This window comes from Heteronotia binoei, chromosome 4 (assembly GCF_032191835.1).
Source record: "Heteronotia binoei isolate CCM8104 ecotype False Entrance Well chromosome 4, APGP_CSIRO_Hbin_v1, whole genome shotgun sequence".
In the NCBI taxonomy this organism is placed as follows: domain Eukaryota; kingdom Metazoa; phylum Chordata; class Lepidosauria; order Squamata; family Gekkonidae; genus Heteronotia; species Heteronotia binoei.
Genome location: NC_083226.1, coordinates 9,913,704 through 9,929,591, shown reverse-complemented (window position 1 = coordinate 9,929,591; position 15,888 = coordinate 9,913,704).

Here is a 15,888-nt window from a genome sequence, read left to right as displayed (position 1 = left end):
GCTTGGCTTCTGATTGGTTGTCGCACATTTGATTAACTGTGTGGATTTTGGTAGATGTTGCTTTGGCAGCAGCTGCCTCCAACAGTACAAGGATATCCTCTGTGTATTGTTGGAACTCTCTGTTTGGGGCAAGTGATGCTCTGTATTCTGGGTGCTTGCAGGGAGGCAACAGGGTGAGGGCTTCTGTTGTCCTGACCCCACTGATGGACCTCCTGATGGCACCTGGTTTTTTGGCCACTGTGTGACACAGAGTGTTGGACTGGATGGGCCATTGGCCTGATCCAGCATGGTTTCTCTTATGTTCTTATGTGACACAGAGTGTTGGACTGGATGGGCCATTGGCCTGATCCAACAGGGCTTCTCTTATGTTCTTCTGTGACACAGAGTGTTGGACTGGATGGGCCATTGGCCTGATCCAACAGGGCTTCTCTTATGTTCTTATGTGACACAGAGAGTTGGACTGGATGGACCACTGGCCTGATCCAACATGGCTTCCCTTATGTTCTTATGTGACACAGAGTGTTGGACTGGATGGGCCATTGGCCTGATCCAACATGGCTTCCCTTATGTTCTTATGTGACACAGAGTGTTGGACTGGAGGGGCCATTGGCCTGATCCAACATGGCTTTTCTTATGTTCTTATGTGACACAGAGTGTTGGACTGGAGGGGCCATTGGCTTGATCCAACATGGCTTCTCTTATGTTCTTATGTGACACAGAGTGTTGGACTGGAGGGGCCATTGGCCTGATCCAACATGGCTTCTCTTATGTTCTTATGTGACACAGAGTGTTGGACTGGATGGGCCACTGGCCTGATCCAACATGGCTTCACTTACGTTCTTATGTGACACAGAGTGTTGGGCTGGTTGGGCCATTGGCCTGATCCAACATGGCTTCTCTTATGTTCTTATGTGACACAGAGTGTTGGACTGGAGGAGCCATTGGCCTGATCCAGCATGGCTTCTCTTATGTGTGACTGAAGGTAAAATGTGGCATCCATGTTTATTTGCTGGCTTTGCCCCTGCAGCAGTTGTTTTGTGACAGCCATTTTTATTGGTTGCACCCACCATGCTGTGTCATGATTACAAAGGTGCAGATAGGCTTAGGGAAGTCATACACCCTCATTCACAATGCTGTACTCTTGGCTTGCCAGGTCATGCAAAGCCAGTATGGTGTGGTTGGAATATTACATTTGGATCTAGTTAACCCAGGTTTAGATCCTGACTGCCATGGAAGCTTGCTGTGTGACCTCAGAATAGTCATGCACTCTCCGCCTAACCGACCTTGCAGGGTTGCTCTGAGCATAAAAGTGGAGGACAGGAGGATGATATTAGCCCCTTTGCTTTCATTGGGGAGAGCCGGTTTGGTGTGGTGATTATGTGAATGGACTCTTACCTGGGAGAGCCGGGTTTGATTCCCCACTCCTCAACTTGCACCTACTTGGGATGGCCTTGGGTCAGCCATAGCTCTGGCAGAGGTTGTCCTTGATAGGGCAGCTGCTGTGAAAGTCCTCTCAGCCCCACTCACCTCACAGGGTGTCTTTTGTGGGGGAGGAAGGGAAAGGAGATTGTGAGCCGCTCTGAGACTCTGTCCTTGAAAGGGCAGCTGCTGTGAGAGCCCTCTCCAGCCCCACCCACCTCACAGGGTGTCTGTTGTGGGGGAGGAAGGGAAAGGAGATTGTAGGCCGCTTTGAGACTCTGTCCTTGAAAGGGCAGCTGCTGTGAGAGCCCTCTCGGCCCCACCCACCTCACAGGGTGTCTGTTGTGGGGGAGGAAGGGAAAGGAGATTGTAGGCTGCTCTGAGACTCTGTCCTTGAAAGGGCAGCTGCTGTGAGAGCCCTCTCCAGCCCCACCCACCTCACAGGGTGTCTGTTGTGGGGGAGGAAGGGAAAGGAGATTGTAGGCCGCTTTGAGACTCTGTCCTTGAAAGGGCAGCTGCTGTGAGAGCCCTCTTAGCCCCGCCCACCTCACAGGGTGTCTGTTGTGGGAGATGAAGGGAGAGGAGATTGAAGGTGTTCTGAGACTCTGTCCTTGAATGGGCAGCTGCTGTGAGAGCCCTCTCCAGCCCCACCCAACTCACAGGGTGTCCGTTGTGGGGGAGGAAGGGAAAGGAGATTGTGAGCTGCTCTGAGACTCTGTCCTTGAAAGGGCAGCTGCTGGGAGAGCCCTCTCAGCCCCGCCATCCTCACAGGGTGTCTGTTGTGGGGGAGGAAGGGAAAGGAGATTGTGAGATTCAGAGTGAAGGGTGGGATATGAATCCAATATCATTATCATCATCATCATCATCATCATCATCATCATCATCATCATCATCATCATCATCATCAAAAGTGATACATACGCAAAGCCAGCAAACAAAGGTAGTTTTGGAGACTAATGAAGTGAGATGCAAAAGGAGAATCCATCCATGAGTCCTCCAATATACATGCAGAAAGTGGGGTGTGCCTTTTCCCTCGTCAAACTGGAGAGCATATGACTGAGGACAGAAGGGTTGCCATACATATATAATATGCATCTTGATGGGACACCTCAAGAGTGAAACAGGGCCAGTGGCAAAGGGTCGACTTTTTCCATACATCACTTACTTGCTCAGAATTACTGCTTATTGTGTCTTCTTTTAATTACAGTCAAAACATGGCGACTTCGCAAAATCTGTGGTTTTCCCCCCGGAAGAGCAAGCTGTGCAAAAGAGCTTCATAGATTGGTTTGTGAAACGAGACTAGGAATTTCAAGGCCTGCTCTGTTGTGTGCTATTCTCATGAATCCGTCTCTCTCCCATTAGCTAAACCAGAATTGGATTATATTACCGAATGACCATACGTTTCCTTACCGATATTCAGACTGGAGTTCAGCTACCTGATCTGTGATTAGCTGCTTTTGGGACGTGTACAGAAATGGCAGCTGCCCCTGCATGAGCTCTCTGGATGTAAGTGGGGGCAGGATACAAGGATCATGCTATAGTTATCCAAAAACAGTTTTGTGGACTACTTATAGCCCCTGTTTACAGTTCTGGGTTTTATTTTCAAAGCCAACTGTAGGATTCCTTTCTGAACCTAGATGCATATTCAATATAGCACCGGGGAGATTTGTCTTCGCAGTACTATGTGTGAAAACAATCTAGGGGGCTTTGTAGACCACACACTGAACATGAGTCAGCAGTGTGATGTGGCGGCCAAAAAGGCAAAAACAATTTTGAGCTGTATCGACGAAAACCAAGTGTCCGGTGATTGTGTCATTTTATTCTGCTGTGGTTGGGACCCACTTAAGACTGCCGTGTTCAGTTTGGGGCACCACAAGTTAATAAGGATATAGACCCGCTGAAACATGTCCAGAGGAGGGCGATAGAGAAGATGAGGGACATGGAGGCCAAGTCCTATAAGGAAAGATTGAAGGAGCTCGGTATGTTCAGCCTGGAGAGGAGACAACTGAGAGGTGATGTGATCACCATCTCCAAGTACTTGAGGGAGTGTCCTATAGAGGATGGTGGTGTTGCCCCAGGAGGCTGGACCAGAAACAGCAGGTTTAAATTAAATCAGAAGAGTGTCTTGGTAAACATTAGGAAGAGCTTCCTAACAGAGCAGTTCCTTAGGGGAACAGGCTTCCTTGGGAGGTGGTGGGCTCTCCTTCCTTGGAGGTTTTTCAACAGAGGCTAGAGGGCCATCTGACAGCAATGAAGATCCTGTGAATTTAGGGGGAGGGGTTTGTGAGTTTAGAGTGGTTCCTCAGTGGAAGAGGCTTCCTCAGGAGGTGGTGGGCTCTCCTTCCTTGGAGGTTTTTAAACAGAGGCTAGATGGCCATCTGATGGCAATGCTGATTCTGTGAACGCAGACAAATCATGAAAAGGAGGGCAGGAGAGATACCTGTGAAGTCCCAGCATGGTGCAGGGGGTTGGATGAGATCAACTTTGAGGCCCCTTCAAAGTATAGGATTCCATGAGTCTATGATCTGTTTGGAAGAGGCCAGAGCACCATCATGATTGATGTAACTCCCCTAACACTCACCCCCAACTCCTATGGTCTAAATGAATGGGTCATGGAGTTGCCCATGTGCGGCTTGATCATGCTTCTAGCATGGGGTGAGGGAATCATCCATCCCTGGAGCAAACTGCATGTAGAACACGATTTTGTATGGAGTGCAGAACCAGCTCTTCTCACAAGCAACTTAGGTGAGCCCCTGAGGCACAGGCTGTACTACCGGAACTGGCAGTGTGGTTTTAACACCAGGTGGAGGTCAGAAGGATGTAACTCTTTCTGAGTCCTCATTGGGGAGAACGGGGGGGGGGGGGGGCTGTCAGTGAAGTAAAGGTCTCACAGAACAACACAACTGCCAGCTGGGACTGAGGGAAGCTCACTGAGGCGCTTGTACAATTCCACTGTGCTTTGGCTCGCTCCTTTCATGTGCAGCGACTTTTGTCTCCCTGGCTGTACACCTCTAGAGTACTAGCTCATCTTTACAAGTAGATGTGGGTGGGTGTTACTCAGGCCGCAAACAAATCTTAGCCCCCCCCCCCCCAAACAAGGAATCACCTTTTCAGTTGCAAACCTCTCTTTAATGCTACAGTGACTGCACCCTTACGAACAGTTAATTCTATTGTAGGCTCCCAACTGTAGATGGTTTTGGGGGAGCACCCTGATGATCTTGTGGTCTAAGAATGATGTCATTGTCCTTTACTTGCCCTTATCATGCTCTTACCCTAATCTGCTGATCTCTGATTTTTTTGGGGGAAAAGTGATGGCTAACTGATGTTTCTGCTGTCCCACCTTTAACGTTACGGCTACAACAGCAGCCGGAACAACTTAAGTGCCTTTTCCAGTTTTCAGTACAAGGTCAATAATGTGCAGATAACATCCTTTTCTAATCATGAATGTTATGGTGGCCACCAAAGTATGAAGCGGAGTAGACAACTCCCTGTGATGAATTGTTCTTAAAGTAGGAATGAAAAACGTGAATTCAGCATATAATCCTGTTTATTTGGCTTTCAGGTCTCCATGGGATCATGTGAACAGAAACCTCAGAAGGCTGCGCGGTGCTGGTAGCACGTTGCAGGATGATCAAAGCAAAAATGAGAGTTGTGCATATTTGATCTTTTGAAGCGTTACAGAAATATTCAAGATTTAGTTTTACGATATCCATCACAAGCTCTGATTGTGTCAGTTCTCTCCTCCCACAAGCGTGCTGTTCTAATTCAATCCATTTGTTCTTAGCAATAATACAACTGCATATAAAGCTATCAAGGTTAAAGTTAAGCTTTAATGCTGTGTCTTTCTGTGTATTCTTTCAGCACGAAGGCTTAAAACGGTCGCCAAGGAATACAGGTGGTCTCTATATTGTGAAAAAATCCCCAAATTAAATTATAAAATGGGTGTGGACGACCATCTAGTCCATAATCTGATTCCACACAGTGGCCAACAAATGCAGTAGAGACACAAAATTCTGCCTCTTGGCGCTGGGTTTCACAGGTTTCTTGGCTCTGTATATGAAAGTTCCCCTCATTTAAATTGGCTAGTAGCCGCCGATAGACCTCCCCTATGTCGTCAGATGGTGAATTCCATGGTTATGTCAGTCATGGAGTAAATTGGTGCTTCCTTTTAGCTGGGTCCTCCTGAGTGTAGTATCATGGCAGGGGGAGGAACAGTTATCTCTCTCCGCTTTCTACACTCCGTGCATAACTTTAAAGCCTCAATCGTGTCTGCCCCCGCTTAGTTAAATTTTTCATAGACTGAAAATCGTCAAGACTCTTCAGCCAATCTGGTGTAGTGGTTAAGTGTGGGGACTCTTCTCTGGGAGAACCGGGTTTGATTCCCCACTCCTCCACTTGCAGCTGCTGGAATGGCCATAGCTCTCGCAGGACTGGTCCTTGAAAGGGCAGCTTCAGGGAGAGCTCTCTCAGCCCCACCCACCTCACAGGGTGTCTGTTGTGGGGGAGGAAGAGAAAGGAGATTATGACCGCTCTGAGACTCTGATTCAGAGAGAAAGGCGGGGTATAAATCTGCAGTCGTCTTCTTCCACCTCTCCCTTCCTTCTCCGTCTATTTTCCTTCCTTCCCTCCCTCCTTGTCTTGCGGCTCTCAAACGTTTGAAGTTCCTGTCTTAAGGCTCTGAAACATCTGACATTTATTCCGTGTGGCTTTTGTGTCAAACTAGTTTGGCCACCCGTGCTGTAGGCTGAGCCTGCATTGAGTGTGTGTGGGGCTGGATCAGATGGAGTTTATGGCCCCTTCCAACTCTGTGATTCTATGATTCTAAGTTATTATGCTGCTGCAAAAAGGAGCGGCGGTAATTTAGTGATTCAGAAGATTACGAGATTTATATTTTACTGTAAACTCCTGTCAGACATTGTAACTTACCTGTTTAATGTGCCTTAAACTGCTCATGTCCCCTTGCCCTGACTAACTCCATTTTGAATGTTCTCACTAACCCTTTGAATGGAAACTTGCATTTCAAACACTTTGGTAACAGCCACCCGCTCCCATGGGAATTCATAGCATAGCACTAACAAATGTAACAAAGCTTTTGAAGATAGTGAGCCTCAAGGGTAACCAGCAGGGTTCCTTCCTTGAGAAAGAGATAAGGGGCCTGGGAACCGGTTATTGCCTCCCAAAAGTGTGAGAATGGTTTTATTGTTTAGCTTTTGATGTTAGAGGTTAAAATGGCATGTATTGCTCTGCAATGTATCAATCTCAACTCGTCCTTGTCTTAGACAACTAGTTCTCAAATAAGTGGATTAAGCTGCTACAAACTATGGTCCGTTTTACTTTGCAGTTCCAAGTCTGACAACTCCAGCAACACGTCTTCTGGGACTCTGTGTGTGGAGTGCCATCGAGTTGTTTCCAACAGCTGACAACCCTATGAATTGATATCCCTCGAATTGTACTATCTTTAACAGGCATACTTGGATCTTGCAAACTGAAGGCCACGTCCTCCTCAATGGAGTCAGTCCCACCAATGTTGGGTCTTTCTGTTCTCCCACAGCCTCCACCATTTCCTAGCAATATCACATAGACCAGTTTCGCAGTAGACCTTTAACTCTGGTTTAACCCTGTCCCCAAACCAACATTCTACACTGGAATCATAGAATCAGATAAACCAACTCAACAATTCGATGATTTTAGTGTAGAATGTCAGCTTGGGGACACAGTTAAATCTGGAATAAAGGTCTATTGTGAAATTGTTTCCCAAGATTTCTATCTTCTCATAAGAGGAGCCATGAGGATCTGTGCCTCAAAATCATGTTTTGGATCCATGGTGCCACCAAAATGCCATGGATCCATGAGTTTGGATGGCAAGTTTGGGATAATCCAGTGCAGATATCATAAGGATACATGAGGCTATGTGCTTTAAAACCATGTTTTGGCTCTATGATGTTGCCACGATTTCATGGATTTGTGATATCTGGGGTGTAAACTCTGGCTATGGACACAAAATGTGATTTAACCTGATGTTGGCATGACACAATGCAGAAATCATGAGGATCCATGAGGATCCGTAATCCAACACTCTGTGTCACATAAGAACATAAGAGAAGCCATGTTGGATCAGGCCAATGGCCCATCCAGTCCAACACTCTGTGTCACACAGTGGCCAAAAAATTTATATATATACATACACACACATATATATATATATACACACTGTGGCTAATAGCCACTGATGGACCTCTGCTCCATATTCTTATCTAACCCTCTCTTGAAGCTGGCTATGCTTGTAGCTGCTACCACCTCCTGTGGCAGTGAATTCCACATGTTAATCACCCTTTGGGTGAAGAAGTACCTCCTTTTATCCGTTCTAACCCGACTGCTCAGCAATTTCATCGAATGCCCACAAGTTCTTGTATTGTGAGAAAAGGAGAAAAGTACCTCTTTCTCTACCTTCTCCATTTGCATGGTGCTCCCAGGAAGCCGTGGATCCATGATTTCTGGGGTGAGAGCTCTGCCCATGGACACGATATGTGATTAGATGGTGAGCTTGGGGGGGATCCAAAGCAAAAATCATGGGGATCCATGAGGATCCGTGGTTCAAAACCAGGTTTTTGATCCATGGTGCTGCCACGAAGCTGTGGATCCATTATTTCTGTGGTGCAAACTCTGCCCATGGACAGGATATGTGATTGGATGGTGATCTTGGGGGGATCCAAAGCAAAAATCATGAGAATCCATGAGGATTTGTGGTTCAAAACCAGGTTTTTGGTCAGTGGTGCTGCCACAAAGCCGTGGACTCATGATTTCTGGGGTGCGAGCTCTGCCCATGGACACGATATGTAATTGGATGGTGGGCTTGGGGGAATCCAAAGCAAAAATCCTGAGGATCCGTTGTTCAAAACCAAGTTATTGGTCCATGGTGCTGCCACGAAGCCATGGACCCATGATTTCTGTGGTGCAAACCCTGGCCATGGACAGGATATGTGATTGGATGGTGAGCTTGGGGGGGGGGGGCGGTCCAAAGCAAAAACCATGGGGATCCATGAGGATCCGTGGTTCAAAACCAGGCTTTTGATCCATGGTGCTGCCATGAAGCTGTGGATCCGTGATTTCTGCAGTCAAACTCTGCACATGGACATGATATAAGAATTGATGGTGAGCTTGGGGGGATCCAAAGCCAAAATCATGAGTATCCATGAGGATCCGTGGTTTGGAAACATGTTTTTCCACTGTTGTGGCGCCACAGATTTGTGGAGGCATGATTTTTCTGGTGCTGCCTATAGTCTAAGACAGCATCTACATCATGAGGATGGTTTAATTTCATTTCACCGTAAAAATCATATAATTTCATGAGGATCCGTGCTTTGGAAACCTGTTTTTGCACTGGTGAGGCACCACGAACCCATGGAGGCCTGATTTTTGGAAGTTGGAAGGGACCTCCGGGGTCATCTAGTCCAACCCCAAACTTCACAAATCCCTCCCCCCTAAGTTCACAGAATCATTGCCCAATCAAGGCAGATTGCCCGTAGCTTTCACACGTGCGAAATAAAGCCATTTCAGTCCATTTCAGCAACCATTTGCGAGTGGATTTTGCCATTCCGCACAATAAAATCCGGTTGCAAAGTGCATTGAAAGTGTGTTATTCAGTGTGAGTGAGTCAGTACAATCGACAAAATGGACTATTAGGATTTTAGAAGTCTGGACCCATCACAACGATCAGCTTCACATCCTACGGCAACTGCAGAGCAAAAGGACTGGCCCTGAACTCATCTTCACCCTTCCACCTTCTCAGATGGCTCAGTCCAGCAGTCCTCTGAGCAAGCTGTAGAATGCACCTGAGACTTAACTAGCATTTACTTACTTGGTGCATCTCCATTGTGTTTAGTAATAAAATACTGTTGTTTTTAAGAGTTTGCTGCATCTCCCCTCCCTTTTTCCTCCCTGGAGGCCCAGTGCTTTGCAAACACAACTTTTAACTTGGAATTCCAGTTGCGTTCCATGGGATCGGCTCCCACATAACCGAGCACAAGATTTCAGCAGGTTTCAAGCACCAACTCTTGGAAAATTTGAAGGGAACTGGGAGGGAAATTGAAATCTAGCATTGGCGGGGGGGGGGGAGTATTATGGCCACTGCAGAGGGATAGCTACATTAATATGTGGTCACTCAAATGGTCTCTTACAGCACCTTAGAGATTAAGCCAAGTATTGTGGGCTACTGGCTACTTCCAGCGCATGGAATGCTATCCTCAAGTGCAGACACTCTTACACAAATGATACAAATGGAAGCATGGGGAATGCGCATGGGATTGCATGCAATATATGCTGAATTGAGTCGGGAAGATTCGCTCCCCAGGAACAGAGTCTGTTGCCTAAAGGGACTCGCTGATATCTCCCTTGTAAAACTTTGGAGGGAAACACATTTAGTCTAGCCAACATAAATGCCCTGCGATGACTTGGAATGGTGAAGTCTGATAGATAATGGGGCATTTTGCTGCATAAAGACCTAAGGAAGCTGGGGAGCAAATATAAGAGTCTGTTGGACGTAGTTTCGTTTCCTCCAACTCTCAACAGTCTCAATTTAATACATCTGAAGATATATGACTCATCATGCTGTGTACCTCTGCATAATGTTCACAGACCTGAGTTTTAAGGATGGGCTTTAAGGTCCGTACTTCCTTGGGAGCAAACTGTTGAACTTTGTGGGACTTCCTATGGCAAACTAATAACATCCCAGTAGTAGGGTGGCCAGACCGTCCCGGTCTCCCGGGACTTTCCCGGTTCTGGCCACCAATTCCCGGCTCCCGGGCTGCCTATACCGGGACCATTACAAAGTCCCGGTATAGCCAGCGGGGAGCCGGCGGGCCGCGCGCGCGGGCCGGGAAGGTGGGGAGTGAGGCAGCCAGCGTCCCTGCGCGTGCGCACAGCGGTGTGCACCCCTACCTTCCACCCCCCCCCCCCCAAGGTGTCCCTGGCTGGCCTTCAGACATTATGGTCACCCTACCCAGTAGGCGTCTATTAAAGGGTAAGGATATTTTTACTCCAGGCAGATGGCAACCCCACGAGTTGTTCAGGCCAGCAATAAGCTAAGGCAAGGTGATTACAGATATATATGAAAAGACCACTCTTCCTTTGTGTCGTGGAGACCAAGGCATGCTTCTTCCCCTTTCTGTCTTCAGTCCTTGAGGGCGAAAGAGGCAGTGCCTCAGCTGAGTCATATGGCACTCTAGGATTTCCCCCTGGCCGCTGTTGTACAAAAACCTAGAACATTGTGCGGTGCAGCGCTGGCACTTCTGGGTTCCGTCTGAAAGTGATGTTGCTGCTTTTGGCAAAGGGCCTGCGTAAGCGGTCAGAACACCGAACTGATTGAGGAGTAAAGAAAGCTTTATTTAGGAATGAACAAACTGGATAGGCAAGAGACGAGAACTGCTCTCTGGCTGACAGAGAAAGAAAGAGAATTATAAAATAGTCTAGAAGAATATCCTGTGATCCTAGTGCCGAAGGGTAGCATTTTGTAGACAAACAAGGAGAAGACCCCTAAAGAAGGGACTCCTCCCTACAGCCCCCTGAAGGATCTTCTTGCTTCGTCTTCTTCTTTGTATAGGAGACATTTCTGAATTCCAACAATCACATCTAGAGTTGCCAGCCTCCAGGTCGCGGCTGGAGATCTCCTGGGATTACGGCTGATCTCCAGGTGGCAGAGGTCAGTTCCCCAGGAGACAGTCGGTTGATGGCTAACAGTTTGCAGTATAGAATTAGCACGAGTGATCCTGCATTCACGGTTAAAACAGAAATAGCATTTGGGGACGAAGCTTGAAGCTACGTTGGTGGCCCTCGTGCATAACATAATAGAGCGAGCGAAAGCCAAAGTAGGTAGCGCTACCTTGTTTTGAGAACACACGGTTCTCCCCCCCGCCCCAGTCTGCTTTCATTCTGCTGGTAGTTTCCCATCTTTCTTGACTGAAAGCAGATCGATATCCCTGAAATTGCAAAAAGTTATGAACGGCCATATCGATTCATGCAAAAGACACAGCAAAGAATGCGGCGAGCCAAAGCAGAATGGCGGGAGAAATGGGGGACAGAATCTATGTCCACAGCGCCAACAGCATGTCCCAGCATGTCCCAGGGCAGAAGCTTCCACCAGTCAGAAAAGTTTCCTTCGTCAGGAAGGACAGAGAGAAGCTTTAGGTGAACACACGAAGAATTGCTATGGGTTGGAAAGATAAAAGTAAATGGTCAATAGAAATCTGGCACAATTATTTGTTTGATTTCATACAGTCTGACATCGTGGCATCACTCACCAAGGATTCAACGTGGGAAGATAAAGCCAAGGAAATCGAGTCCAGATGGAAGCTCTATTTAGAATGGATGTCAGAACAAAGAAGGAAGGACATTGAGTGGAAGATCAAGACTTTGTGCCCGTGGCTGAGGGGGAGAGATTAAGAGTAGATGGGGAGGGATGGGGGGGGGGGGGTGGAAGGGCTTTTTGTAAATGGAACAAACATACGTTGTAATGCTCATTTTTATAAGAGTTAATAAAAAATAATATTGGGGGGGGGGGGGAAAGGTGAACATATGAAGCTGCCTTCTACTGAATCAGACCCTCGGTCCATCAAAGTCAGTCTTGTCTACTCAGAATGGCAGCAGCTCTCCAGGGTCTCAAGCGGAGGATTTTCACGCCTATTTGCCTGGTGCATGGAACATGACTGACATCTAGTGTCTCTCTTGATTCTGTGCAACTGCAAAAATCACCTGTGTCTTCATTTGAGGCGGGGCTGAGGAACAGTTATTTCCGTAAAGCTGAAAGAAGAAGAGTTGGTTTTTCTACTTCACTTCTTTCTGCCTGGAGGAGTCTAAAAGTTGCTTGCAACCTCCTTTCCTTCCTCAACAGGCACCTGGGGAGGCAGGTGGGGCTGAGAGAAATGAGACTGGCCCGGGGTCACCCAGCAAGCTTCATGGGGACAAGTGGGGAATCAAACCCAGTTCTCCAGATTAGGGTCCACTGCTCTTAAAAACAAACCCAGTTCTCCAGAGTAGAGTCCACTGCTCTTAATTGCTACACCCAGCAGAAAGGACTGCTTCTGTGTTTAGGTATTTGGCACCATCAGTTGAGTCTGTAGGCCCCGAAGCCTATGTTTCCGAACATTCAGAACTGGTGTGCCATTGCCTACCTCTGGGGATGCCAGTCCCCAAGGGGGGCAGGGGATCCCCTGGTCTGGGGGGCTTTCCCCCAATGCCATCCAGTTGTCAGGCAGAGGGAAGCCCTGCCCCCAACCGTCCTCCGTGAGTACAGTGTGCTCCTCCCACCCCGAGCCGTGGAGTCATACTTTGTGGGTCAAGTGTGCCTAGCACCTGCTCTTCTCCAGTGGGGGCTGCTTGCTCCTGGGGTTTGCAAGGCTGGAGTGCATGGTGCCCATTCGCCCCTCCCTTGAAATGGTTGGGGCAAGCGGGAGGTGTGGATGTGTGGCACTGCATCCCCAGCACGATGATGTCATTCTGCATGATGTCATCATGTTGAAGATGGGCCCTCCCTCTCCCAGAACGCCCCCCTTGCCCCCCCCAACTGGGGGGAAATTGGGACCTGGCGACCCTACCTACCTCTGCGTGACAACCCTGGACTTCCTTGGTGGTCTCCCATCCAAGTCCTAACCAGAGCCAACCCGCAATAGCTTCTGAGATCGGCTGAGATAGTAGGCTTGCCAATCCCCAGGTCCCAGCGGGGGTTCTTCCGCTTTCCCAGGCTCCTTCCCGCCCCCGGTCAGATGGCCGGTGGGGGGAAGCCCCGCCCCCAAAGCCACCATGTGACTTTCCACCTCCGGAGGCTTCAGTCTCCGATTGAAAGGCTTCCTCTTGGGATGGGGTGTCTGTGTTGCTGTGAAGAAGTTGGCAGCAACTCGTGAGTAGAGAGGCCAATCCCTCGCTTCCGAGTCGCCAGAAACGGAGTCGGGGGGGGGAGGGAGGGAAATGTCTGCTGAGCACTTCATTATTCCCTTTGTGGAGATCGATTCTCATAGGGTATAATGGGGAATTGAGCTGGAGGTTTAGGGGGCTCTGGGGGAGTTGTTTTTTTTGAGGTATAGTATAGATTTTCAGTATAGTATCTAGTGCCTCTCCCCAAAGTACCCCCCAAGTTTCAAAATGATTGGACCAGGGGGTCCAATTCTATAAGCCCCAAAAGAAGGTGCCCCTATCCATTATTTCCTATGGAAGGAAGACATTTAAAAAGGTGTGCTGTCCCTTTAAATGTGATGGCCAGAACTCCCTTGGAGTTCAATTCTGCTTGTCACACCCTTGTTCCTGGCTCCGCCCCAACGTCTCCTGGCTCCGCCCCCCAACGTCTCCTGGCTCCACCCCCAAAGTCCCCAGATATTTCTTGAATTGGTCTTGGCAACCCTATGAGATAGGGCTAGCCTGGGCTAACCAGGACAGAGACAGCAGAGGTGGTTTGCCCTGGCCTGCTTCTGCAAAGCAGCCCTTGGAGGTCTCCCATCTGAACACTAACCAGAGCTGACTCCACTTGGCTTCCGAGATCAGACGAGATCCGGCTGTCCTGGGCCATGAATTCAAGAATAAATTGATATGCAAGGCGTTGAATGAAAGATCCAGATTTCAGAATGTCATTTGTTAAATAAAATTGCTGTGATCCACCAAGTGAGCTCAAATACAAGAAGAAGAGAAGAGTTTGGATTTATACCCTGTCTTTGACTCAGAGTGGCTTACAGTTCCCTTCCTCTCCCCACAACAGACGCCCCGTGAGGTAGGTGGGGCTGAGAGAGCTCTTGAGAGAAGAACTGCTTTGAGAGAGCAGCTCTGAGACTAACCCAAGGTCTATGACTAGCCCAAGGTCACTCCAGCAGCTGCATGTGGAAGAACAGTGGGGAATCAAACCCAGCTCTCAAGATTAGAGTCCGCACAGTTAACCACTACACCAAAGCGGCTCTCAAGAAAGGCGTTGATGTCCATCTAGGCCCTGTGGAACCTGCTGGTTGCGTCTCATGGCGCAGGATGGGGAAAGCACATCACCATCTGGGACTGTGAGCCGTATGGGTGAAGTCCGAACACTGTGAGTCACTTGATCCTAGAGTTTGTATTCAGAAGTAAGCCTGCTCACTTCAGTGGGACTTCCTAGGAAGCATGCCTTAATCATTTGCAATTTGAACATCTGCCAGTATTTTTTAAAACCCTTCTTCTGAGACGTGGTTAAAAAAAAAAAACACCATGAAACCAATTAATCATACAGCACAAAGAGGAAATAGTCACAGTATAACTCACAGTCCAGCACGTGATTCACTCAGACACTCTTTTTCCAGCGCTTTATTTGAGTAGCCTTCCTCAGATGGGAATTGGCTGGTAACCAGGGATCTGGTCTTGGCCTCTGTTGCTTTAACCGCTGCGGATGGTAGACCTGGGGAAGGGTGGGCTAGCCTTTGACCGTTCTTGGTTGGACAAAGGCATCGGCTCACACATAGGGAGGCTCACACAGTTGTCTACCACTGCGTTGACGCTGTCCCCTCCACCAACACAACACTTTGAAACGGATGGAGAAAACCTTTTCACTCCACTTATTCCTCTAAGTGCAACATGGTTTTAAACGCGCTTTCACATTTAAACAATGCACAAACTTGAAAGCCACTGCGGTAAAACGGTTCAAGGGTCAGGCTAGGATCTGGAAGTCCTGGGTTTGAATCCTCACTTTGCCGTGGCAATTTGGTTGTTGACCTGGAGCCGGTCTAACCTTCCTCACAAGGTTGTTGTGAGGATAAATATGGAGAAGAGGAGAACGATGCAAGCTGGTCCGGGTCTCTCTTCAATAGAAGATGAAGATGAAGAAGATATTGGATTTATATGAAGATAGAAGAAGAAGATATTGGATTTATATCCCGCCCTCCACTCCGAAGAGTCTCAGAGCGGCTCACAATCTCCTTTACCTTCCTCCCCCACAACAGACACCCTGTGAGGTGGGTGAGCTGGAGAGGGCTCTCACAGCAGCTGCCCTTTCAAGGACAACCTCTGCCAGAGCTATGGCTGACCCAAGGCCATTCCAGCAGGTGCAAGTGGAGGAGTGGGGAATCAAACCCGGTTCTCCCAGATAAGAGTCCGCACACTTAACCACTACACCAAACTGGCTCTCCATCCCACCCTCCACTCCGAAGAGTCTCAGAGCAGCCTACAATCTCCTTTCCCTTCCTCCCCCACAACAGACACCCTGTGAGGTAGATGAAGATATTGGATTTATATCCCGCCCTCCACTCCAAAGAGTCTCAGAGCAGCTCACAATCTCCTTTCCCTTCCTCCCCCACAACAGACACCCTGTGAGGTAGATGAAGATATTGGATTTATATCCCGCCCTCCACTCCGAAGAGTCTCAGAGCGGCTCACAATCTCCTTTCCCTTCCTCCCCCACAACAGACACCCTGTGAGGTGGGTGAGCTGGAGAGGGCTCTCACAGCAGCTGCCCTTTCAAGGACAACCTCT